A 24518-nucleotide genomic window follows, 5' to 3' on the forward strand; every position below is an offset into this window, starting at 1 on the left:
AGTTTCCCACATACTTCCAATTTCCTTGCTGTGGCTATACAAGAAGCAGAAAAGGCCTTGGCTCTGTGCAAACCCTGCTCACCACCACCAAAACCATCTCTGTATTATCAATCCTCTGTTCAGCACAAATCCAAAACACAGCCCCATACCAGCCACTGTGAAGAAAACTAACCCCAAAACCCCAAACCAGCACAGATGTGAATAGCTTTCTGATATTTCTGTTGCAAGACAAAGAATAAAAAGATAGGTGGGGGGGTGTTAGGCATTGACACAGATAACATCTGTATTTGTAGTAAATGAGACACAAAGTTACAGTTTGTAAGATAAAGAACCTATGAAATTTCATGCTGTAGAATTTAAGATTGTTATAAAGAATATTGGCTTGGTCATAAAATGTATCTCTGCAAGGCTGCTGTGTATTTACATCTTGCAGTGATTTTTCTGATTACCTTTTGCATGTGTGCCACACTCTGAATCACACAGAATGGTGGTTTGTTGATTACTGTGTCCTGGGAGAGCTGGGTGATGGAGTACACTAGGGAAAAGATAGCTGGGGAAGACTGAAATGGTTGTTATTTGTTCCAGGAGTTTTCTTTCTGTTCATTCTTGTGCCACTTGAAATGATTGCTGTATTGTGAGCTCTTTCATCTTGTTTCCACACCTTGAAAATTTGATACTGCAGAAATTAATGTAACATCATCTATAATGTTTAAGCTGCCTCATGTTATGAAAGTGAGAATTCCCACAGCAGTGTTGACTCTGTCCCCAGAAGAGAAAACAAATCAAGTGAGTGTCTTAAGTTACACCATTGTGTAGCACTGGGCACTAGGATGTGCAGTTTGGCAAATATTTACATTTCAGATCTGGTCCAAGTCCATGGCAGTAACAAAATATCATGTGTTAATTATGCTAAATGATCATATTACACTGGTAAATGGGAATAGGCTTGATTCCCAGAATGCTGATCTGTGATTCACATCATCAAGGAGTACAAAAGAATTCACATCCCTTAGAGAGGGAAGATAAATAGGATATTTTGAACATTTTTCTTGCATGCATGGTAATACCCAATTTTCCCCTTTTCCATTATATTTCTGAAACCTGTTTCACAGCAAATTGAAAAATTAGTCTACCATCTCAAATGGAGGTTTAGAAATTACCCCACCTTCTTTACCTTGCTTATCAGCGTTAGCTACTGGATTTCAGATATTTTGTATTAATTTAAGGATTTTCCCTTCAAAGTGGTCCATTTCTGCAAAGATAGGACCTGAACATGCTGAGCAGAATGGGAAACATGCTTTTTGCTTTCTATGAAACGTATTCATGTGTATTAAAATGCTTGCCAGACTTGAATTTCTAGAATCTGAACAACAAATTCTTGTTAAAATAAAGGGATTGAATGCTTTGTTGATGTGTGGTATTGAAGTTGAGTGAAATGCTGCTACTCATCACTCAAAATTAAATACAGTGTATTACAAAAGCTATTGTAGCAAACTTCTCAGTAGAGAGCTCAGACCCAGACTGAATAGTGAAGACAATCTTCAGCTATATCTTAAAACCAGCACATGCTGTGGGGATTTTTAAATGTCTGGAAATCACTGTTGTGTAATGAAATCAAAAATGGCATGTGAGATGCTTTGTGATGGTTTGTTTTTGGCTGGCAGCCATTCTAGATAAGATGGACATTTTAACATATAGGATGTGTTGATTAATGGGTTTTAAATGCTTTAGGTGCTGTTGTATGGGAACAAGTTGTCACTGTGCCTTACCCATTTGGTAGACTGTGAGGTCTCCTACGGTGATCCTGGGTACCTCATTGGGGCAGGTCTGTTCTTCATTTGTGTGGTTTATTTTGGTTTGTGAGCAGGGTCATTGCTCTCAAGTTCTTCATACTGTGCCCAGCAGAGTGAGGCACAGAGGGGAGGACCTGGGACCTACTGAACAAATACAGGCTGTACAATTTAGTACAATTTAATCCAAAATGAGATCAGGCAAGCAGGGTGAGAAAGAGAAATATGAGAAGAGGTTTTGTTAACTTACACTGGCTGTTTGACAGTCATAGAAATAACTTGATGACCCCGTATTTGTAAATTGTTTGAAACGTGCTCAGATTTTCCACAGCTGGGCCAACATGTTCATGGCTGATTTGAATGACTACATGGCATCAGTCTCTGTTCTTTGCCATAAGAAGAGCTTGCCTAATTAAATGGATAATGCTAGACTACATCTTCAGGAACATTATTAGAAGTTCTGCTAAGGTAGCCTGAGGAAAAGAAAGTTGCTGTGGGCAGTGGTCTTGGGACTGGCATTTGGCCAGGTCAGGGTAATTCCAGTTTCAGAGTCTCTGTTTTAAGCTGGATTTTGAGGCCTTGAGGAAAAATTGTAAATGATCCTGTCCTGTAAGTTACTAAGTAATATGATACAGCTAAACTTTAATATGCCATAAAGTTAAATCTCCATGTATGAGAGCACCCCACTGGCAAAAGATAAATTAGTTATGGGGAAAGGAGAATCATTTGTCCCAGAGATGCTATTGAGTTAATCGCTGGTTCTTCTCAGGTTGCTTGAACCTGGAATATTTGTCCCCATCATTAATTAACATGTTTTATTATTACTTCTGCTCCCTTGTAATATCAGATTTGTGGCATTCTCCCATGGGTGGATTTTTATTTAAGTTTTTGAATATGGAGAAAGATTTTCACTTGGGTATTTAGTCACACATATAACCAAATCTCCTTGTGAATGATAGGGTGAGGCTGTCTCTTGTTTGTCCTGTGAGAGAAGGCATGGAGGAATGTGTTGGAACACAATATTTTGCTCTTACTTAGCTTATTGTCCCTATTGCCTGTCACCAGGCTCCCACAGAGCTGTGATCCACAGCTGCCTTCCACAGAGCAGTTCTTGGGCATGGCAGCACCTGAAAGAAACTGCAGGGTCCATCTCTCTGGGCTGAGCCGGTTCGTGGTACCCGTTTCGTTGTGTGCAACGTGTTGTCTGCTTCCCTGTGATGGAATAAAAAAGCCTCATTTTAAACAGTGATATGTACATATTCCTGTGGTAGCCTATTGGACAGCTGTGAAATAAACTAAATTTCTTAAAGTAATAGTTTTTGTTTTTACTGTTATCAGACCATAAGCATTTTCTGCAGAGTCTCTGTATACTCAATTCAAATCCACTTTGATTTCTGATTTATTGGCTGCTGTATTTAAATTGCTGACCCAACTATTAATTTCTGCTTGGTGTATATCGTACATATGCAGCTGGGCTTCAGAGAGGCTGTGAATGGTTGGGTGTATTTGTGTTAAGGAACCAAGGAACCGATCTTACCAGAGTAGCAAAGCTTTGATTGTCAGTGGATTCTTTCTTGCTTTTTTCCTCTTTTGCATAAAATTATTGCTCTTGTAATCCCTGAACAGTTTCTTTCAGTGTAGGAGAGAAATCTGTAGCTTCATAGGTGGGAATTTCGGGAGCTGCATTACTTTCCTTGCTAGTAGCTTGGAATCTGCCCCATCATTTACAAAGGGATACTGCTGTCACTCAGCAGAAGCATTTGTAGTATCACGGAGGTTAGAGATGCCAGTGAGGAAAAAACATTACACTTTCCAGCCAGCCCTCTGCAAAGCCAACATAAAATTTCTTCCTACTAATGTGTTTCTTGGCACTTTGGTTCAGCTGCTGCGGATTTTCCAGCAGCTGAGTGCCCCTCAGTCATGTAGGTTTCCCCCTAGCGTAGGCACACAAGTGCATTCCTGATACACTTGATACTTCTTTTGCAGTGTATCATTATCGATTGTAGAAGTCATTGCCAAGGTTTTTTCCAAGCCCATTTTCCAAGCCAAGTTCAGTGTTTCTGAAAAAAGAGTTGGGAATCCATGTATCAACAGTAGCTGTTAATCCTGGTTTGTTTTTTTTTTTTTTCCCCTTTTGTCAAGCTAATTAATCACCCTCCTGCTTTGTGTTCCTGCCTTGGCAGTACTGTGAGGCTGTCAGCTCGTGCTCAGCCCTGTGCTGTTCCTGACTGAACTGTGCTACTCAGCTGCTTTATCTTCACCATCCTGCCAGTTCTTTCTCTGCCTGCCTCTGTATTGCCCTCAGGCTGACATGGAGATTAATTGACCTAGTATCGTAGGATGTTTCCTCTTTTGAAATCCTCTCTCCAGCAATGTTTAAGAAGGAAAAAGGGGGGAGTTAGGAAACAAATAGTTGGCTAGCTAGGATTTGATGTGCAACATCTGAGGACAGCTAACAGAAAGCAGCATCATTAATGGGGAAACTATGGCATAAATGCACTATTGCTATGCAGAGCACAAGATGTGAGAGATGGAAAGCCTTTTTCCTCAGTTTGCCCTCAGTAGTGGATTTCAGAGGCTCATGCACAGATCTCCTGAAGTAACTTATTTTTCTAAATGGTCTGTGTCAAGCAAATCCCAGAACCTTACCTGATTCAATTATTTGATTGAATTGAGAGTTGGTAAAACCTGTTTGGGCCTTGATAAGGTATTCAATAACAAAGACAGGTGATAAAGTCAGATGGAAATTGAAAGACACACAAACCGACAAGAGCCTGTCACATGGACTGGGAGGAAGTGAAGCTGCAAACATTTTGAAGTGGCCTATTTGATGCTATGCAAGATGGGTAAAATTTGAACCCAGGGTTTGCTAGCATTTGGCCCATCTTTGTGTGTTTATTTTTGCCTTCAGTTCCAGGGGAGCACATTAGGTCAGGCTTGACTGTACATTGCTAGCAGTGCTGAGAGTGACAGGAGATGCTGTAGGCATGGAGAGTGAGCCATGCATGACTAAGAACAGAAATGGAATTCAGTGCCTGTGACTCTGAGCAGGACAGATAACACAGATTTATGTGGAGCAGTTGCAAAAGCAGAGACTCTTCCTTACAGAAAAATTATTAGAAAAATTAGTTTGAATTTGGGAAGAAAGTAAGCTTAAAGCACAATTACACTTTGCAAAGGGCTCTGTGTATCTGAAATGAACGTGTCAACAGAGTGTTAACAATGTAGTTATTTTGGATTGTTCTCAGCCTAAACAAGCTGAAAGGTGATGGATTTGTCACATAAAACTGCTGAAAATAGGTACATTAATGCCAATTACTCAGCAGAATTCATATCATAATGAGTATCTTTTTGGCAAAATAATTTCTGTAATCTTTTAAAAGTGTTCATGCAATTTAAGGTGAAAACAGAAAACAAGGTAGTTTTAGATGTCATGGTTTGATTTTAAAATGTGTTTTCCTTTTTAAAAGCATATTTAAAAAATCTAATGTCTACAATTCGTTTATCTTGTCTCAGGGGATTTAGTTTTAGCCTAAATAGTGTTTATGGATCTAATTTATGTTTAAGTGTCGTATGCTTCTTTGACAGCATTGCCTGCTTGTTTCTTACGTGCTTTGTGCACATCAAAAAGAATATAGAAACAGTCAGGAAGAAGTCAATGAAGGCTGTGTGCTGTGATGTGTATGTTTTGTTCACTGTGTCAGGAAAACCCACAAATGGTTTATGTCCAAAAAGGAGCAGGGGAGTCCTTCAGCTTTATCTGAATAAAGGGAGAGCCCACTGGGGCACACACCTGCGGGGTTTTCTCTCGAGGTTTTGGAGGGTGCAGCCTCTGATCCCAAGCTGCCGCCCGCATGTTGCCCTCTTCTTTTCCCCACTGCTGAGGCACTGGGAAGGTGCAGCCTTCCTGAATGGTCTAGCACATATTCCCCCCTTGAACCTACTGTTCTCCCCCAGAAGTTCAGGCTTGTGCAGACTCTTTTTTATTTCAGGAGCTGTGCTCTCTGGGCTCTGCTGCCCTAAGTCAGTAGAGACACTAAAACCCATTTCAAAAACTTAACACCCCGTACCTTCACCCATCAAACTGTTTGTAAAGACATTAGCTTTCCTCTCAACTGTTTTGACGTTAAAATTTTTAATGGTTGCTATGCAATTTCAACTTACAGCTTTGTGAATAGTGTTGCTTGAAATATGCATCTTTAAACCTGTTTATTTTTCTCTTGTGGCTTGTGATTTTAAGTTCTGTACCCCTACTGGAAAGTAAAGATTTGCCAAGAGCTGACTTTTCTCTGGGAGCCTCACACAGAAGTGTCAAGTGTGCTTTTTGTCCAGCCACATCTTGGTGTTCTTTGGGTCATTCCAGAGACATGCAAGATAGGAGGAAGACTCCAGGAGTGAACTGAAAATTAATAATTTGCCATTTTTAAAAGTAAATCAGCATGTTATTAAAACTGGTATTCTTCCTTGTGATTTATTATTATAACATTGGTGCACAATTAAAGAAAAAAAAAGACTGTCTGGAAAGCCAGTGAGTATGTCTCTATAAAAGTACTAATTTTTACCTTTTGCATTTACTGACATTTGTATATATCTGGCTTTCAAAGCTGACAGCTGAAATAAAAATCTTGTCTGGGGGACAACACTGACCTTTGTTAAGATTTTTTTCTTGTCACAACTGTTTAGTGCTTTAGTCTTCAGTCTTTCATTTTTGTTTTTTTTGTTTTTTTATTTTTTTAGGGGGGGTGGCTGGTTTGGGTTTTGTTTTGGTTTTTTTGTCATTTGTTTTTGCTTTAAAGCTGCTCACAGTGCACCTTTTATCTGTTGGTGTGATACAGTACACACTGAAGCTGGCAAAGAGCTGGTGCCACGGAATGTACTTTTTTACTGTTTCCTGCTTTTGTATTTTCATGCGAGTGCTTCCTTTGATAGTAGCCCAGAACAATACATAGCCTAAACTCTAATTTTTTTATTTTAACAATTGTTACTTGTTCAGGAACAGTGCTGTACAGTTGGCTAGTACCAGTCATCCACAACTGGTGGATGAGGGTGCAGTTGAAGGAATCCAGCCAAGCTCAGACAAATTCCTGTTTGTTAAAGTGTCCTGAGCTACCCAACTTGAAATACATTAAATGAGGCTGATGAACCTTTGATGAATGAGAAGATGTAGCAGAATGTAGTTTGGACATGGAATTTTTTTCTTTTAAGGGAGGGTGTGTAAAGAGAGAGAAAAAGACTAATCTTCAACATTCTTCTAAGTTAGAATACTGTAGTGACTTTGTCCACTTTTTGTTCTCTGCACTCAGTATAAATGAGGCTGCAGATCTGTTTGTGTACCCTTGTTGCAAAATAACATCTGCTAATTTGCCTTAGGATCTTCTATTTACATTAGCATAATTCCATGGATACCTAACTGGGACAAATATATGAAATACTTAAAACTGAAAATATATAATATTAGTATGTATGCCATCCTATCTTTTAATTTACTACTCTCCCAAGATTCTTAAAAGAAGGGGAGGTTCAGTGAAACGCAAAGATGGAAAAGCCAAGAAAATTGCGTGATTAGTTTCATATATCATATCCTTATCATAGATTTTAGAAGTCATCCTTAGGGTTGGTGGTGGGGGCTGTGAGTTTAGTACATTTTAAACAGCTTGGGGTTATAGTTAAGTAGTGAATACCAAATATAATACACAAGAATTCCTAATTGATGGGGGATATTAAAACTTGGTTTCAGCTCTTAAGTCTATTATCAACCTCTTAGGTCAATTAGGGATTTCCAAATATGAACGAGTTTTCTTTTTACCGACTGCTGTGAGGTTCTTGTCCTGTTTGAGGACAGCACTCGGCATTTCAAGGCTGCACATGATGTAAGTTCTTCAGTGCAGCACCCTCAGACTGTGTGTTGTGGTGCGTCTGCTCTGATCTGACCACGGCACCCACGAACAGGAAATCTGGGCACCAGTGAACTTCTGGCACTGTAGGAGCACAGCTCTTGATTGCGTCACCATGACATGGGAAGGTGGTCACATCTGATCGGGGGCATGCTTATTAGTCAGCAAAAATGGAGACATTTTCCTCCTGTTTCAGTGCCTTCTGTTGTGAAATCATAGTGTTTTTTATGGTAGTGTCGGGAAAGAGAGAGAAAATAAACAGGCTGCAGGCCCCTGGGGAATTTTTCTGCCCACAGCTGTGGGACAGTTAACAAAGATGATGGAAAATTGGGTTAGATGAGTTTTTTTGTGAAAGTGGATGGATGCCAGACTAGATGCTGTATTAACTCAGAGATTCCCAAAGGATGGCACATGTTCTAGTTGTGGTATCTGAGCATGCCCATGCAGCAGAATTGTATTACCATGCTGAGAATGTGCGTAGAGCAGCAGCACTGCCATAAAAGTATGTGGCTGACCAAAGTGATTTTGAAACTTCTGTACTTGATGAGCTCTGGTCAGCTTTAGAGACCTTGACATTCCCATCAAATATTTATAAACATCATTCTATGTTTTAAAACTATATTCGTCTTTGTCTTCCTAGAGATCTAACTGGGCTCCAAAGATCCAGTGTGCTTACTGTGATGTAATGCCTTCTGCTGATACTGGTGTGAACAGCATTGAATTTTTTGACAGATTTCACAAAACTGCTGAACAAAAGTAGCTGTGTAATGTGGGTGACTGTATGTGTATGTGTAACTGAGAGTCATGGGAGCAACTTGAAGCCAAGTATTACATCAGGCTCTGCATTCCAGGCAGTGATTTGGTTTGGCCCTGCTGGATTATTGCTGCTCTCAGAGTTTGTGTCAGCAAGTTTACTCATGATTGACATGAATCTTTAGTCCAGATTAATGGCAATAAGTAATAAGGCCCCATCACTGACTACCCCGTGATCAGATACTTGACGCTACAACTGGCAGCCTTCATGCCAGTGGTGGTTCTTATGGAGCAGACATGGTAAGGACAATGGCACTAGAGATGTGATACACAGGCCAGGGGTCACCATGTGTGTCATGGAAACTTTCCAAGGGCTTGCTTCCAGCCTGATTAAAAGCCTGTGTCTAAATGACCTTGTGCATCTTGGTACCCATATCAGTATGTTTGTACTGAGAGAGGCATATGGAGGGAGTGAGGACACTGTTTTAAATTTTCTTGAAATAAATGCTGCTAACTAAGCAGATAAGCTGTGGGTGGAGCAGCTCAAACATTCCTCAATTCTGCAAACATATGCCAGCACTCCTTGTGCATTGTATGGTGCAGGAAGCCCTGGAATAGGTATATGTCAAATGTTAAAAGTAATTTTAAATACCATTTTATGAAACTGCATTTATAAATTCAGTAGCTTTAGAGAAGTGAGCACCCAACAATAAATAAATAAATGAATATTGGAGTTTGTGATGTTAGTGTCAGAAAGGGCATTGAATCTATGATGCCTCAGACTCCCATGTTCTTAGGTTTGTAAGGTGATGCCACTTGCAGTCTCATTCAGATTGGAGAGGACCTCCAGCATCCATCTAGCCCAGCTCCTACTCAAAGCAAGATCAGTGCTGACTTCAGACTAGGTTGCTTGGATGTTGTCCAGATAGTTCTTGAAAATCTGCATGGATGTAGATTCCACAGTCTCTCAGATACCTGTTCCAGTACTTCAAAGCAGTGCTTTTTTTAATGTTCTATGGCAACTTCAGTTGTCTCTTGTTCTCCTACCACACACTTTCATAAAAATCCTGGCTCGTGTTCTTGGTAACCCTCTCTTGGGAACTGGAAGTCTGCTATTGTGCTCCTCCAAAGCCTTCATAAATGAAGCAAGTCCGTTTCTGTTAGCCTTTCCTCACAGGCCCAGAGGTCTAATTCCCTGAGAAAGTTTGGGTTGGAAGGGACCTTTTAAAGGCCATCTAATCCAGCCCCCTGCAGTAAGCAGGAACATCTTCAACAAGACCAGGTTGCTCAGAACCCCATTCAACCTGGCTTGAGTGTTTCCAGGGATGGGGCATTTATTACTTCTCTGGGCAACCTGTGCCAGTGTTTTATCACCCTCATTGTAAAAAACTTCTTATATCTAATGTAAGTAGGTTCTCCATCAGTTTAAAACATTCCCTCTTTGTCCTTTCGGTGTACACCCTTGTAAAATGTTGCTCTCCAGCTTTCAGGCCCCCTTCAGGTATTGGAACATGCTGTAAGGTCTCCCTGGAGCCTTCTCCAGACAGAGCAGCCCCAGCTTTCAGCATGTCTTCATCAGAGAGCTGCTCCAGCCCTCTGATCATCTTCATGTGCCTCCTCTGGCCTCACTCCAATAGTTCCACAGCCTTGATCAACACTTTCTTTTACTGGAGGCTCAGAACTGGATTTAGTACAGTGTTGAGTAAAGGGAAACAATCACTTCTATTATCTACTGTGTATTGTCTTGTGGATACAGTACAGTAAGCTTTTAGCCCTCATTGCAGTTCTGAGTCCCATTTAGCTCAGTTCCCACTGGTACCCACAAAGCCTTTCTCTGGCCTGTCTGGGTTCCTCAAAATGATAGCTCTGCCCTGGAGCTTATTGTCTGCATCCCCTAGTTTACTGTCATGTTCAAGCCTGATGAGAGGGACTGTGTCACCTTCTCCAGGTCACTGATAAAGGTTTTAAACAGGAAAAGCCTCCAGACAGATCCATGCAATACTCTCCTTATTGCAAGTCCCCAGCATAGGTTATGAGACTTCAACCACAGTTCTTCGAGCCCAGTCTTCCAAACAGATTTTAACCTGTCTAGTTGCCCATCAATGCAGACTGTTAAAAGGCTTGCTGAGGTAAATCACGTCCACTGCTCTGCCATTGTCCACAAATCCAGTTGGCCAGGCATTATTTGTCACTGGCTAACTTGTGTTGACTGGTCCCATTCATCCACAGCATGTGCATATGCACAGGAATGTGTTCCAGGAATACCTGGTGCATGCTCCAGTTCATGCTGATCCTCTGGAAAACAGCTCTGTCTGGTTGCTGACAAGCAGACCATGTGCCAGTAGTACACACAACTTAAAACTTATCTGTTGGAACATTTCTCCTATCAGTACCTAATATTTTTAGGCTTTTCACTTTTTGTCATATGAGCTTTTTTTTTTGTTAGTGGTGCTCAAGATTTCATTGAATTTTCTGGTAAAGAACCCTACAGAGAAGGTTTCCCTCTGAGCTTTCCTTTGTCTGCATGTTGAAAAGGAGGATTTTTCAGCCATGTTTATATATAATCAATTTCTTTTAAGTAGAGTGAATTATAAAAGCCAGTATTTCTTTAATTTTAGTATTTGCTTATGTTACAACTTGGGTTATGGAAATAGATGATTGATTATTTTCTCTTCTAAAATTCTAATAATTTAGTTTCTTAGCATCAAGCAGAATTTTCCCTTAGGCTGTAATACAAGGCTGAAGCTGAGTAAAAGAATTCCCATAATTTCATGAAGCTAGCTGCTGTGGGGAAGAATTGCACATTAAAGGAAAGGTTTGAATACCATAATTTTAAAGGCAAAATTGACCCAGTGGTATTTTAAAATGTATTTTTTTAATTTTTAGTTTTACAGTGGTTAAAAATAAACCATAATGATTAATTTCTTAGCTCAAGCATCTTTTCAGCTTCAGTCTTGGCTTACCTGTGCATTAATTTTGACACTAGAGGGCAGCTGTAACACTTGAGTTCTCTCAGAAAACCATCCTTAGGAGAACAGCTTTCCTTCTTCCTTAGCCGAAGAAAGGAGTTTTGTTAGCTACCTATTATGTGGTATTTATTTTAGCAATTAATTTGCTCTAAATTATTTCTATTTCTTTTTAGATTTTAAAATCCAGCTTTTAACTTTTTAGCTTGTTTTGTGCCTCTGTAGCTCTATCATGCAATTAAACTGAGCAGCAGTTTGAGAATAGTTTCATGTTTTAGTAGCTGTGAAGACACACTGCTTGTGCTTCCCGTGTGATGGGTATTTTGAACCACCTTGTTCAAACAGAGAGATGCCAGAGATGGGAAAGTGTTAAAGATCTCTTCTCTTAAATTTTCTCAAGAAAGTAGAAGTTTGTCTTATAGCACTTACAATTTATTTCATAGTTTTTGTTGGTATATAATTTTAAATTAGTTTCCAAAACACTTGAGTTGATCTTTTCTTATTTCCGGCTTTGCTTTAAAGCCATCATTTTTTTTGTAGCAGATCTTCAAAATGGCAACTTCTGTCCCTCCAGATGTTATTCTATCCTCTCAGCGATCAGGAAGCAATCCAATATGAAGACTTTAGAAAGACAAGGTCAAACCAATTAAAAATTGCTATTTTCACAGCTCGTGTGAAAATTGCCAAAAAAGTTCTTGGCTTAGACCTGAAATTGGAAACATAACTTATTTTTATTAAAAAAAGTATGGTGAAATACATGGTGAAACATGTAAGTTGTTTTAAGGGTGTATTGTCAGAGATGGGATATTAATCTGTTCTGGCTCTAAACTAAGAATATATTCTGTCTTGTGAGTTGGTTGCTTTTGTATCTTTTTGGGTTTAATTTCCTCTCTTCCTGTTTTGAATCCATTACACTTACTTCAAGTGTTGAACAATATTTTTCATCAGCTGGATCATCAAATATTTACCTGCACTAAAACTTTGAATGCTGTCTGGAACAGTAATAAAATAGTATCATTAAGCTTTTAAGAAAGGAACTCTCTCTTAAGAGTTTAATCCCTTACACTTCAGAGTGTTAGAGATTAAATCTGATTTTTCTGACTTGGGATCAGATACTTTTTTCCATCTTTACAGATTATGTGATATGAAAATTAACGTGTGCCTCTCTGAAGGAAATTTTGCACCTTTGCAACTTTGCAGTGACTATAAGGGCATAGTGTTTTCTCTTTCAATCTAAGCTTCTGCAACTATGTAGTTACAAGAAAATCTTGTCTGTTTTTGTCAAAAGCTTTACTTTAGCTTCAGAGGTGGAGAGAAGAATTAAAATACTAAAGCAGTAGGCTCAAGCAATAAGATTTAAAAAAAGGTATATTTATTTAAAGAAAAAAAAGAAAAAAAAAAGATTGATTTCAGACAGTGGACTGTATGATTTGGCTAGTGATGATGACTGTGATGCCAAACTATGGATTACTCTTCTCCAAGGCTCGAGAAAAAGGCCTGAGCTGGGAACAGAATGGCTTTGTTGCTTTTTGTTGTGATTTCCTAAAAGTGCTGCAGCTTTTGTGACATTGCTTGGTTTCTGCCATGATTTCTTTCTTATGTTGCAGAGTGTATCTGTTATCTCTGGCACTTCTTTGGCAATTTTGGACCTAACAAAAACATTCTCACCAGCCTGTACTGAGTGATAGGGCAGATTTTGAAAATGATTGATGCTTGCTTAGTTTTTTCATACGGAGATCTGCAAAGTGCAGGGCTGCTTGGCTTTTGGACAGTGCCAGACAACTGCTGTAGTGAAAGCTGGAGTTCCATAGAAGGGTTTAAAACAAATGTAGTAGTAAAACATTTTTCTTTCTGTTATGGGTTCTGCATCACAAGGAGGAGCCAAACTAGCACTTTTATTTTGTTTCTAGCTGCCAGTCCTGCAAATTGAGAGATTATAAGTAGGTTTCACTTATAAAAAAACCAAAATCTGCAGAGAAGTTGCTGAGGGCCAAATTTTCTCCCTGTGAGGCTTAGTTGTGGGGTTGTGTGTGGTTATGCCCCAACCTGTCACTGTTCAATCTCATTGTTTGGAGGTGTGCAGAAATTAAACCAGCTGTAAATAGTTTTGATGATTTATTGTCAAGGATAAATGTCTGCTACCTCTGTCTGAGCTGCATTGCCTTCACAGGACAAAAAGGACCGATAAACCTTCATTGGCTGTTTTTATCATTATATTTAATAGATGAAACTGTGGCTGCATGTTAAGGAATAGACCTGGTGGAAAGGCACTGCTCTTCTGATGACATTTGAGAACAGATTCTATTTGAGCATGACTGCTTAATTTGCCATCCCTCTTTGGATGTGGTTCTCGTAAAAGAAATTGCTTTGTAGAAGGCATTCTGTATTTTAATATTAAGGTTTCATATTTAAAGGTTCTAGTAGATAACTAAGCTTTGCTTTGGTATTTTCCCCTTTCTGCTTTCCTGTTTTAGATATGAGTGATTGGAAGACTGGCCTTTCCCAGTAGCTTGCTTCATTTTATGCCTGGTTATGCAATGTCCTGGCAGCAGTTACTTTACGCTCTCAGGAGGAAATTTCTTACAGAAGTTCAGATTTTGCTAGTCCATTACAGCTTCCTCTAGTGTGTGAGAATTTAAAGGAAACAATCCTTTTACAAAAATATTAAGCTTTAATGTTTTTGACATAAAATTATGCTACCATTCATTACCATTTACCTCTCCTGCACCATCAGCTTTCATTCTGTTCTTGTCTGAGCTGTGCTGCTCAGCACCCTGCAGACAGAGTGAAACAAATCAAGGTGGTGAAAAAATAATGTGGTAGGACATAAGTCTTGTTCTCTTCCACCTAAAAACTCTTCTTTTTGAAGTGTGAGGAAGATGTTGGGGATCTTCCTGTTCTCCACTGCAATCTGTCTAGGTGGGATGAGGACAGTGGAGTGATTTTTCCTCTTTTAGGCAATGTGGTGTTGCTGCATATGACCACAGGAGGAAAATAGAAGAACTTTCCTGCATAATCCCACTGCCTCTGGAAGATCAGTTGAGAAATACTCTCCCAGTGGAAGAGCTGCAGCAGCCAGTAGGTACTGCTTATTTTCCTGTGCTTCTTTCAGTATGAAATTAATTGGACTGCTCTCTGCAAAAGCATCACTGCATTGGTTTGGCTGGTGGTCTAAATAGCTTAAATTCTCCTTGTAAATTAGTTAAGTCTGTGAGGCACTAAGGTAATGGTCTCTTCCCCCCTGAGGGTGAAAAGCTCCTGAGAACAAACATGGAAGCATTAGCAATAACAAAAGCCTCTTCTGTCTTGCTCCAGTTTCTCTTTAGTTTTCTGATGAAGAAGCATCTGGTACGGCCTTTAGCTGTCCCTTTATGGGCCATAAGTTCTGATACATTGCCAAGTGGCATAATATTATGTTTCATTTTTATGGAGGATTTTGCATGGCAGAGGGAACAGGGTACAAAAAGTTTATTTGTTGCACGGTAAGGTCATTCTTTAAGAATGAGGCAAAACTACAAGTATTTTATTTTTGATCAGCTTTGACTTGTGATTAGTTACAGCTTCCCACAACCAATGCTGTCATAGCGGTTTTTATTCTGGGTCATAAACAGTGATTGTAAACGGTATTAAAATAAAAACAACAGCTACAAAAAATCCCTAAGAAGGAATGTGTTTGCAAGAAGATTTATTTCTGACATGAGTCATACAGTTCATGAACTTCTCACAGATGAGCTCATCATGATCATAAAGGAAATCTTCGGTAGGAATGCCAGTATCTAAGGCACTCAGATATTACCTGCTTCTCAGTGACATAGGGTGCTGTGGATCAGCACATCCACACTATGCAGCTGTGTTCCTAAAGTAATCCTATAGCTTCTTCCTTCTGTTTGAAGCTACCCCTGCTTGAAATGTATTTATTCAGTTGCTGAAAGTCTGACTCGCACATCATCTTAGTTGTAGAAGGTACCTTAAACTTCAAGAGATATCTGGGATAGTTTTTAATTCAGTGTTTTTAATAGTGGAAGTTGTTTTCAGTGGTTGCTAAAAAGATGGTACTAGAAGCTTTGAGTGTAGAAACATTTGAAGATTTATCAAGAGGTAGGTTATTGCATTTTGGCAATACATATAAATTGTATGTTTTTAGAGGAGCAGAACAGGATCGGCAGTGGCACCTCTTTGGTTTTTTCTGGATATGTAAATTATATTTTGTGTTGAAAGAGGCCACTGTGTTCTTATATATAAACCAAGAGATGCGTATGTGACAGGGGCAGTGTGTGATTTATGTCCCAGTGATTCCTTTAGTGATTTCCTGAATTTCTTGTGAGCGCATTGGTTCAAAATGGATTTGAACATTCTTAACTGGAAGTAACTAAAGCAAAATCAGCAAGACTTTGCAAAACACATTTCTAAGAAAAAGGATCTACAAATGATGATTGTCAGAGAGAAACTACTAAGTGAAATCCTGTGTTCTCAGTTGCTTCAGAGGTCAAATGAGATGTCCAGAATATCTGCACGGTAAAGAGATTTGTTAAAAAAGTTTTGCTTGATAGGTATTTTTTATTTGTTGGGTTTTGGGGTTTTTTTTTTGGTTGGTTGATTTTGTAATTAACAGCAATGTGTTTACTGAAAGTCTATAAGAGCATATTTTATGGTATCGTTACTTTATCTGCAAATGAAATGCAGATAAAAGGACTGTTTGTGAGTCAATCACCCGTTATCTCCAACCCCTCCTTTTGCTGGAGTTTGGGAAAAGTTGGGATGGATAAGAAAGCATGGCAAAATGAATTTGAACTGAGCTGAACTCTCAGTGGACATGAACAAACCAAATCTGGAACCTGTCTTTGAGACTCCGCTCTTTGGTAGTTCAGTTTATTTCTAGTGCCAGGTTGTCAGCACGGCTCATTTCTTGGATGATTCTCTCTCATGTAGTTTGGCAATAATTATTAAAATAACTTTGAATTATTAAAAGAACCTTGCATTTTTAAACTTACAAGTACAGACCATTGAAATACGAGCCCAGTCTGCTGAAGTGGCACCATGTCTCCTCATAAATGAGGCTCAGCATTCTGTGGCAGCTGCAGGGCCTCCGCGGCATCACTCCATGTAGGTCACAGCAGTCCAATTTTGAGGTGACAAGTTTATGCATCACTGTGGCAAGATGTGACTGGGGCCAGCAATGACAGGCAGTGCAGTACAATGAGATGAAAATGAAAAATAGTTCTGTTCGCTATAGCCTCTAGTTCACACATGTTCCTGACAAATTCTTACTTTGGTTTTGTTTAAGTACTCAATATATTGTTCTAATAGCATTCTTACAGAACTGGTTGATCTGAAAATTACTTTGGAGCTAACTTACAAGGAGTTCTAGCTAATGGTGTGGCAAGGATCTAAAATGGGGATTTTAGAGCTTTTTATTTTGTGGCTTTATGCTGTATTAGCTATAAATGGACAGGGATGTAGGACTTCAGGAGCCTTGGAAGAAACTTAGAAGACAGAAGTTAAAAAAGAAACAGAATAGAATAAAGCATTTCAGTTGGAAGGGTCCTAAAACTATGACCTAACCCAACTGTCTAACAGCCTGAGGGCTGACCAAAAGTTAAAGCATGTTAATAAGGGCATTTCCCAAATGCTTCTTAGACAGGGATGGGGCATCAATAACTTACCGCGAAAGTCTGGGGGTTCCAGTGTCTGACCACCCTCTAAGTAAAGATGTGCTTCCCATGGTCAAGTCTGAGCCTTCCCTTGTGCAGCTTTGAACCATTCCCAGTTTTTGTGTCCCTCCTCTGGATGCATTCCTCCTCTTCCCATCCCACTTACATTGCAGTACCCAGAAGTGCCACCAGCACTCCGGGTGAGGCCACACCAGGGCTGAGCACAGTGGGGTGATCCCCCCTTCTGCCCGGCTCTGCTGCCTGTTTGATGCCCCCCAGGACACGGTTTCTGCCCTCTGGGCTGCCTGGGCACACCCTGCTGACTCTCACTGAGCTGCTGCCACCTGCACTCCCAGGGCCCTCCCTGCAGGGCACTCCCCAGACTCCTCTCCCAGTTTGCACTTGTGCCTGCAGTTACTCCATCCCAGGTGCAGGATCTGGTATTTGCTCTTGTTAAATTTCATGCCGGGGATGATTGCCCAATGCTCTATGCAGATTCCTCTTCAAGGCCTCTTGTCGCTCCAGAGAATCAACAGCACCTCCTGGTTTAGCATCAACAGCAAACATGCTGATGGTGCGTTCAGCTCCTGCATCCAGATCACAGATAAACACATTGCTCAGAACTGTCCCTAGAATCGAGCCCTACAAAACACCACTGGTGACCAGTCACCAGCCAGATGTAGCCTCCCATTCACTACACCCCTTTGAGCCCTTCCCTTCAGCCAGTTCTACACCCAGCACAGTGTGAACCTGCTCAGATCACGGCTGGGACAACTTGTCTGGGAGGATGCTGAGCGATGGTATCCAAGCCTTACTAAAATCCTGAAAAACCAAACTCACCAAAGATTGGTTTAACACCCTATTATAGAAGCTATTGAAACTAAACTTTGCTGAGATCTAGACAGAGTCTCTCACGAACCATACATACCTTTTTTTCTTTCTGTCTTTGTATACAGATCATAGATTCTCTGAGACTCTCAGCAGTGTTGCCATTGGATAGGAAGAGGAAAAAATGAGAGTGGAAAAAAACCCATAAAATAAAAAAATAGCTTTTTATAAGTACAACAGTCACTGTTTTGTGTGGATTTTCCCCCCTCCTTTTCTGTAAAATTGACCACCTACTTAAAAATTAAGATGTGGGGCATGCCGGATTGATGGGAATTTAATCAAATCTGTGTAATCTCTTATTAGTCTGTATGTCTGAGGTTATCAAAAAGTAATCAAAACAGCTTAATTTCCACAATTTTAAAATTTCTGGTTTTAATATTTATTTTAACCAGAAATTAGGCTGAATGAATGATTGACTCAATAATCGGTAAATACTTAAGTAGTCAGACTGTCTTCAGGATCATGGATAACTCAGCCATAGCCAGGAAAACTCACAGTATTTGTAAAATTTTAAACCTGGTCCTGCCTTTTTCTTATCTTGTTTAATTTTTTAGTCCCATTTCATTTATGCCTCCAGTGCTCTATGACTGCTGCCTTTCTGTAAACATCCATAGGTCAGAGGTATTCAATTTGGCTTAAGCAGCATTCTCATGGGCAGTTTGCCAGGAACTCATAGGCTTCACCTAAATTGCACATTGTTGGGAATAATCTCACTCTCAGCTGTTCTTATCTTTTGTTTGTTTCTTGCTTAGACCTCCATCTGGCTTTTTACTAGGTCAAGACAAGTAGCAGTAATTGGTGGTATCTACAATTCCAGTAGTTTGCTGCTTCATAGCATATTTGGAGATAGGTGCAGAGCAGAGGTACTGGAGCTGATAGAAGAAATTTCCACCCAGTTCCCACATTTTTTATAGTCCCTGCTGAGAGTGTGTACTGGCTGTCAGAGCATAACAGAACATCCAAGGCTTCAGCCATAATTTGTTAATAGTCTAATTTCAGCTCATTAAGAAATCCAGTACAGCTTCCAGCCACAGTAATTCTAATGCCCTGGGACAGTCTCATCAGTGTGTTCCCTGACCATCCTATGAGGCTGCATGTATTTGACATATAGATTGTGGAAGGGTTGGTCAGGAAATAGGTTTTGTCTGGACAACAGTTCAGATTCACTTTATATTACTCTTCAATTTATCATCTAGAGAATAGAATTTCTCACATAAGGCATACTTTGCTTGGAAGATGAAAATCTTTTTTTAATAATCTTTGCTACTTATTTTTAAAGCATAAGTATCTCTCCCTGATGTGATGGAACAACTTAAAATTAGTGTCTCTTTTTTGTTTCTCTGGTGAGATCACTGGGGTTATTTTCTGTTGAAGTCCCAGCTCACAGAGGGGGCTTTGAAACAATGTCTTGATTCTGAAACACTTGAAAAAACATATCTGAACCTGTGCTACTGCAGGACTGCTTGAGCTGAGCCTTGAGGAGAAATTACGGTGCAGTGAATCACAGTGTAGTTGTGAAGACTGTCAGTATAGAAAATCCTCAAATCCCAAATAGTTACTCTCTATTCATAGATAAATTTATTGAAAACTAAACTTGTGTCTTAACAAAAAGGCATGTTCTTGGCAGCAGATCATTTTGAATTTTGATGAGAAAGAGGCTGATTATCTAAGTGGGATTTAAAAAAAAATAAATTTGTGCCTGATTATCAAGAGTTAAAAAGTGTGCAGAGGAATAGCTGATTCAGTGCAGACACTTTTCCCTCTGCTTTCCAGATGTAAACTGAACCTGAAGCATCCCTTGCTTTGTGTCTCTTCTTTCCTCTCTCCTGACTGCTGGGAATCTTTTTCTTAAACTGTGCACATATGCAGAACTGTGGCACCCTGATTTGTACAGGTTTAGATCGTTAACCACCCCAAAATCAGGAGAGAATCCAGAAGTGTTGTGCTTCAAATCAGAAAGGTAGCTCATTGAGAGAATTCTTGTACCCAGCTAGGCAAGCTGTAAGAGCTTGAGAACAATTATAGAGAGAAGGTAAAAATTAAGGTAAAGTGCAACTGCTTTGTGGAAGTCTTGACTTTCTGGATGAGAAAGCTGGGGAAAGCATATTAGGGAAAATTCTGTTCCTTGTTTTCCTTTATTAGAGATTTAAGATGGACTTATTCCCTATTGTAAAGCCCTGTATTTAGTGACTATGAGTAATCTGCTCCTCAGGGCCAGCAGTAACACAGACATCTGCAGTAGAAATATTAAACCCACAGCCATTATGTTTTCTGAGCTCCCCAAATGATAAGAAGATGCTCGCCTTTACTACTGGTACTTGATCAGTGTCTTGACATCCTCTGGAGTGAGCCCATAAATGAATTTTTGTCCTTTTATTTCCTACCTGTTGGTGTATCAGGACCCTTTCTAATTGCATCATAATGTGGTATGCAAGAAAAGGGTTTATTTGTCAATAGGGCTGTAGTAGCTTGTATAAATAGGAAGGCTGTGAAAGCTTGCAGGCTTTTAGGTGTAACAGAAAAGTGAGGGAGGTGCTCAGCAGATAAAAGCATGTCTGAATCACAGAATAGAAGCTTTGTTGGATTTGAGAACCAACACAAGGACCAGAACCAGTTTGTGGGAAGAAGAGACCTCAGGAAAAATTAATTTAAGCAGCCAGCAGGTAGCGTAGGAGTTGCTGCTTCACTTCTGCTGATACGGTTTTAATGGCAGTTACTGTTATTAACATAAAACAAATAAAATTGCCCCATGAACAACCAGATGGATTTGAGGGTGGGCCAGTAAGCTGTAGCTGATACTTCTGAACTCCATCAGATACATGGGAAAAGCAGAATGCCTGGGGACATATTTAACCCTTTTAACAGAGACATGAAAAGTCCTCACTTCTGCTGGAAGTGTTCGATTTTTGCCCCCAGGCCCTACTGATAGCCAGCTGTTGTACCCAGTGCTGGTTTATTTTGCCAGTGGTATTATTTAGAGTGGCTCTGCACTGACTGAACATCATCAGCTCTTTTAGTATCAAACTGAAAGCCATTAACTAAGCTTCTTAAAACTTCCATGTCTGGACTGGGGAAAAGGAGAGGCTGGGTGATAGCAAGATTTTCCATGGATGGCCCAGATCTTATTACAGATGTTACATGTCACCAGTAGAAGTTTCCTTGGATGTTCTTCACAATTTGATTTCAGTATTGCCTTTCTTCACATTTGCTTTCTTGAATGTTCAAAGTTCACATTTTTAAAGTTCACGGGCTAGATAAAATAACTTTGAAGCAGGTAAGTAACACTCAAGGTTGTGTAGATGGTGAAAGAAGATGGGGAATGCTAATGGTTCAACTGTATAAGGCAGCCTTTGAGAAAATTCAAATTCAAACTTCTCAGGAGAGATGAGGTTGTTAAAAAAGGAATTTCTTTGTGGTAGAACAACTTGACATTTCCACAGGTAAACATGAAAAACAGGAGGCTTGTGCAGACTGTCAAATAAGTAATTTGTTGGAATGTCAGTAAGCTACTTCAGTGTAACTGTGTCAACCAAGTGTATTACATTTCAGGAGCTGCTTTGCAAAAAGCAAACTCGGGAATAGGAGCTATTCAGTATCATGGAAAACAAATTGGCACTGTAAGAGTTGGGAAAAAAACAACCATAATGCTGTAAGTGCACTGTGGATATGCAGTAATAGCCATACAGGAGCTCAGTATTGAAGCTTGTTTATTATACTGTAAGCCTTTTTATTTGTAGAGGTATATCTAAGTTTCCTGTTGGAGCTGCAGTTTAAATCAGTTCTTTAAGTGGAAAGATATACAGTGGCAAGCTGAATTTTGCTGATGTGATGATACAGTATAAATTTCCAATCTGTGCCAATTTAAGTGTGGGATTGAGGCTGACAACATGTCTGCACTGGCAAAACCGAGGTGTAGACAAATGACCCCAAGTCTTCATTGGCCTATTGATGGCAGTACTTGCCTAAGTAGTGCTCTGTGGTCAGTGTGCTCTGCCCATGCAGTCACTAGCGCTCATTAGAGCTCTAGCCTTGCTTTCAGCTTCCTGGATTTCTTTCCGTAAGCATTGTTGAAGGGCATTGCAGGCAAAGGCTGCGGCTTGGAAACTGTTGGTACATGTGAGGCTGGATCTGTGCTGCAGAATACAGCTCTAAGTGGAGATCTTTGAGGCAGTAATAGAGACTGCAGCTTCAGACTGTGTGACATGGTGTGGCTTGGTGCAGTCAGTTGCTTTGATGTGTGTCAGCTGCAGTCCAGGATTCCAATCCTGTGTCAAAATGCAGAGCTTCAGGAGATACCTTTACACCCTTGTGAGACTTTCATAATTTAAAAAAAAGCAAAACAAAAAAGAATGAAATTGTTGATGCTAAGGTCTTCAAGATACACATGATAAATGAATTTTCTTTTGAACTGTAACCAGAACTGAACGCAGGCTCAGTTGAGATGAACTTAAGGGGCAGCTGCAGAAATGGAAAAAGTCTTTAGTTAGAACAGTCTCCAGCATTCAGCTGGGGAAACTGCTGAGCTTTTGATTGAAACTGTAGTGTTTCTCTTTCTTATGTAAATCCTGCCTCTGGCCAAAGGGATCATTTCCATGGTCACTTGTGTGGATTGTTTTCCAACATGCAGTGTACATGGACATTGCTGTTTTTATCGGCTCAAAACTTCCAAATGCTTGGCTGCAACAAAGATGCTGCATCAGCTTCTTGTTCACTACAGAAGTGAACCAGGGAACTGCCAAAACATTATTGAAAATGAAAACCAAAAAGCCAATGCAAATGTGGTGGTCAAGCAGCTAAGAATAAAAAAAACCACCCAAACCTTTCTTTCTTCTTCACAGCCCATTTTCTTCTTTATTTTCTCACATTTTCCTGTAGACTACCTGAGCTTTAATTCACAAATGCAGCAAGGACAGAAGCTTTGCTGGTGTGTAGAACTGAAGTGTGTAATAAAGAAGGGTGTTGATTACCATTCCCTGCCTAGATGTGGGATCACAATGCGTTGGTAGCACTGAGTGACCTGATGCAGATATCTGTGAAGTCCCTGTTGCAAAAGGCAAGCCAAAAATCTCCTGCAGCCAATATGCCATGGTTTTTGACTTGACCTGTGAAACCACAAACCTTCATTTGAAGGTATAACTTCTAATTAAAAACTTATTTGCTATTCACCCTGCTACTCTTGTCTTACTGGAGTTTTTAGTAGTCTTGTTTTGAATAACATGGGTTATTGCAGCTTCTCCCAAGACTTTTGCTAGTGCATAAGTACTAAACACCTCCTTGATTTGAAAGATGAGACAGCAAGGAATTATAGTTTAGGGGTGTTCCTTTATGGTGAATATGCTGCACTACATTTACATGCCTCCTGTGGAATGTCATCACATATTCCATAACTCAGTGTGGCTTGTATCAGAGAGCTACAGTGCAGGCTTGGCCATGTTTTATCTGTTGGCTACACCTCTGTAAGAGTACAGACTAATGCTCCACCTCCATTTGAGGTAGGAGGGCAGTGGGAACAAGATGAAGTGTCGCAGCAGTCCTCATGCTTAATCCAGTTCCCAGAAATGACAAAAGGCAATATGCCATGTGATACATTTCATGCACAGTGGTCCCAACCACCAAGGCCTGGCCGCTTGCCAGTGAGGACCTGAGCAGGGCAGAGTTTCAGAATGTGCTTGGGGTGGTCATGAATGTCAAGTTTCTGATGCCTTTCTGAAATGAGATGTAGTAACAGCTGTGCATTCCTATCCTGCTGCAGAACAGGAGTGGGATTCATGTTCTGATTCATATTCGTTTGCTAGAGGGAGCTTCTGATTGCCTTCCAGATGGTGGTCAACTGAGTGCTGGTTGGGTGTCTTGAGAAGCGTCTGTTACATCAGGAAATTTCAGGAACTGGGAGTGAAGGAGGAGGGAGAGAAGTAGTTAGCAGTCTTCAAAAGACATTTTACCAGGAGGAGTGTGTTGGCTGTCTAAGGCAGCAGTTAATACAAAAGGTTATATTCAGGGGTGGGGAAGTCTATTCCTAGTTCTTGGAACTGCTTGGTGATGATGGTACACTAGTCATATCAGCCTCTGCTTCAGTATTTCCATCTGCTAGATGGGAGACATATTCTGCTTGACAAAATGAAGTTCCTCTCATGCAGCCAGTTACTAGGGATTGTGTTTTTCCATTATAACTTTGTGTAGCATGTATGCAGAAAAAGGGTGTTGGCAGGAAAAAAGGAGTAAGAGACAGTACTATCAACATTTTGTGATTTTTTCTTTTTTTTTTTTTTTGCATAATACATCATCACCACTACTTGTTTAAAAGCTTTTGAACAAGTTTTTGTCTCTACAAGTAAGATGCAGTCATTCTTGTGGGAATTACTCTATTCCCCCCACCTTTAAACCTTGTAACGACCTGCTGATTCAGAAATGAGTGTGTCCCTCGGCATTGTGTTCCTTCATGGCTCTATCCTTTTCCTTCCTCAGGTCCTCAATCTAATTATTGTCAGTGCAACAGCTGCTGCCTCTGCACTGCTGAAATCTGTGTCTGTTCATTCCAGCGAGTTTCCCTCTCATTTCCAGGCTCAGCTGAGAGGT

The 24518-nt window shown here is 40.1% G+C and overlaps 1 protein-coding gene across 9 annotated transcripts in view; it reads left to right on the plus strand.

Annotated features, from left to right (window-relative positions):
- TSPAN9 (tetraspanin 9) overlaps nucleotides 1-24518 on the plus strand; it is a 168742-nt gene that overhangs the window by 11501 nt on the left and 132723 nt on the right. For 3 of the 9 annotated variants that reach the window (XM_086882533.1, XM_086882528.1, XM_086882535.1), the window contains one exon: nucleotides 14361-14481. The exons of 4 other annotated variants lie outside the window; for them this stretch is intronic. The gene's annotated coding sequence lies outside the window, so the exon portion shown is untranslated. Of the gene's footprint in view, nucleotides 1-14360; nucleotides 14486-24518 lie in introns of all 9 variants that reach the window. 2 more of the 9 variants (XM_086882531.1, XM_086882534.1) reach the window with 1 other exon arrangement.

The sequence above is a fragment of the Cyanistes caeruleus genome, chromosome 3 (genome assembly GCF_971803275.1).
Source record: "Cyanistes caeruleus chromosome 3, bCyaCae1.hap1.1, whole genome shotgun sequence".
In the NCBI taxonomy this organism is placed as follows: domain Eukaryota; kingdom Metazoa; phylum Chordata; class Aves; order Passeriformes; family Paridae; genus Cyanistes; species Cyanistes caeruleus.